Raw genomic sequence first — 2796 nt, 5'->3', positions numbered from 1 at the left:
CTTTGCGATATTTGTATCATTTCTTCTGGTGGATGCCATGACTTGAAGAAAGAAACCACTGTTAAAATGTTGGTTTTCTCAGTGATGTGTTAAGTGGATTCTACAAGTTGCAGCAGGGAAATCTGCAATTGGAGAAAAACATCCTTTCCATTGAGAGCCAAACACTGAGAACAAGGCCCAGGGAGCCTGCAGAGCCTCCGTGGCTGGAGCTACCTCCAGTTGTTACACGTATTAGCAGGTTTGTTTCATGAGAAAGAGGGGAGAGGAGATCTGAATAAGTGCACTGCTGCTAGGCTGATTTTCACTGGCTGATGCTTTTGAACCAAGAGTAGAACATTATGTGGTGTTACACTAAAAAAGAGTGAATCACTCACAATTACTACACATGATGCTGATACAGGAGTAGACTTGGCTGTGTAAAAATACAAGGACCTGAAACTTGATTTCTGCTGCTTCCCGTGGGGGCTGGCTGAAGCTCCTTGGGGCAGAAGGATTGAAGCAGGACTGCTTTTGGTGCCCCATGGGTGTTGAAGCACCATGCCAAGGCAAGACCCAGGCAATGGCTCTGAACAGCAGCTCTTTGTCACTTGAAGACTTAAATGTGCAGCAGTAGTTAATTACACTCACATTAGCATCCTCTGTGTCTGGAAACAGAAACGGTCACATTAGTAGCAGCCACAAGTCACGGAAATCCTACCAGAACCCTCAGCAGAGTGTGGGAAAGAGGCATCGTTCCTTTTCAGAGAGAGAAAAACGCAACAGGCAAAGATTGTCTTTGGGAGGCAGAAGTAGCAGATGGTCCTTTCCTGATGACTGTCTTGGAGCTTGCAAATGATTATTTCTATATTTAAAGGGGAAAAATAAACCCACTAAGCTTTTGGCCGCCACCTTGGGCCATATGTTACACACTCAGGTTTGTAAAAGTTTACATCTGTAAATGTGTGAAGCAGAGTGTTCCCGTCAGGCAGAGCCCTGTTGTGGCTCTATGGCAGCTCCTGGTCTTTGCCCGTTGCTGGGCTGTGGGACCCCACAGCCCGCTGCAGGAGCGGGACTGACTCTCATCCCCAAGCACCTCAGTGGGCTTGCAGCCAGCGCGGGTGCAGGCAGCCCTCTGCCACAGTGCATTCTGAACACTGTAAATCGCAAAAGTTATCTACTTGAGCCCACCACCCCCAGAAAACACTGGCCCTTGCCTTGAAACTACAGCTTCCTGTATCACGACAAAGCCGAGGGCTTACGAGAGCGGTTTTTTACAGCTCTGTCGCAGTGAGCTTACGAGACCGGTTTTGTACAACTCTGTGGCAGAGAAAAGAGAGGTGTCACAGCTGCGGAAACAAAATAACTGCCCGCCTTTGCCCCGTGTGAGGCTCGAACTCACGACCTTCAGATTATGAGACTGACGCGCTACCTACTGCGCTAACGAGGCGGCTGTATGCACTTTCGCCGCGCTGGCTCTCGACCCGGCCTCTCAGCCCGGCGCCGGCGGGCTCCGTCCCTGCCATGGCCGCTGGGGCCCCGGCGGACGCCTCAGCCCCACACATGAAGGAGAAGGGGCGGGAGGGACGGCCCGGCCCGGCCAGGCGCGGCACAGCCCTTCTTTCGTGCCGGAGAGCCCCGCGGCGACCGCGTGGGGCCTCGGAGTAAGCCCGTGGGACCCCACGGTTGCAGAGTGGGGCTCTGTGATGACCGCGGGGCTCCAGGGTGACCCTGTGCGTCCCGGTGGTGGCGGTGTGGGATCCTGAGGTGGGGTGACAATGTGAGACCCCGCGGTGACAAGCTCGGGTGTCCTGCGTGGGGCCCCGCTGTGACCATGAGTGACCCGTGTGGGACCCGAGGTGATGGCGCTGGCCCTGCCGGGGCAGGGGGGTGACTGCCCTGCTGGGCCCCGGCAGGCGCTGATCGGCGCTGGCAGGAGGGCGCGATCTTGTCTGTCAGGTTAATTAGGCGGCATCATTCCCGGCATAATTGCGCAGAGCAGGTCAGTGGATAATTAGTGACTGTTGGCCGCGTCTGACAGCTGTGGGCGGATGTCGGGGGTGGGGGCACGGACAGTTCCTAACACCACACAGCAGCTCGGGGACGGGCCCTGCCTCCTCCTCTCCTCAGCGCACAGGTGGGTGCTTCCCGCCCCCCCGAAGCTCCGGGGGTAAAATCTGAGCCACTTCGCACCCTTTTCTCTTTCCATCTATGTATATGCACGTCTTATCCGCATGTATAATTACTTTTTACCCCCATAAGGCATCTGACATAGACACAGACCCAGAATCTGGGAAAATCCGTGCCTGTGTCACTCTGTGTAGCCCCGAAGACATCCATGACCCTGAGCGCGCTGATCAGGACCATTTCCACACTCAGCAGCTCATACCCTCATGCAAGAACGCTTGAGACTGACATGTCCTTCGACCCTGCTCTCCCCTGCCAGTGCATGGACACAAGAGCTACACGGGGTGAGGACAAACCCAACCTGCGTGAAAAAACTGTGTCACACGTGCCTCTGCGTACAGGCATGCACACAGGTATTCACAGTGCACCTCGGGCAGGGAGCCTTCCCACCCTGCTCTCCTCACCCTCACACACACACTCATACCAGCCGGCCTGGCTCCCCGGGGCGCTGTGCCTTGCACCCCGCTGCAAACTGCGCCTCTGTCCTGCTAATGACACAGCAGCTGAGCTGCCACAGGGACAACGTGACTCCGGGAGCTGCAAGCCTGGGAAGGGGAGAAAAAAAACACACAACCAACCAACCAGCCCTCAATGTGCACAATCAAGTGATGAGTGTTTGTATTTCTGATGCTT

At 55.3% G+C, this 2796-nt stretch overlaps 1 non-coding gene across 1 annotated transcript; it reads right to left on the bottom strand.

The window, feature by feature from the left end:
- Positions 1-1353: 1353 nt before the first annotated feature.
- Positions 1354-1426, bottom strand: TRNAM-CAU. The gene has a single exon. It is a non-coding gene; the product is annotated as a tRNA-Met (tRNA).
- Positions 1427-2796: the final 1370 nt, after the last annotated feature.

The sequence above is a fragment of the Strigops habroptila genome, chromosome 1 (genome assembly GCF_004027225.2).
Source record: "Strigops habroptila isolate Jane chromosome 1, bStrHab1.2.pri, whole genome shotgun sequence".
Classification (NCBI taxonomy): domain Eukaryota; kingdom Metazoa; phylum Chordata; class Aves; order Psittaciformes; family Psittacidae; genus Strigops; species Strigops habroptila.
Note: the sequence above shows the minus strand (reverse complement) of the source record. Positions and strands in the feature narration are given on the sequence as shown.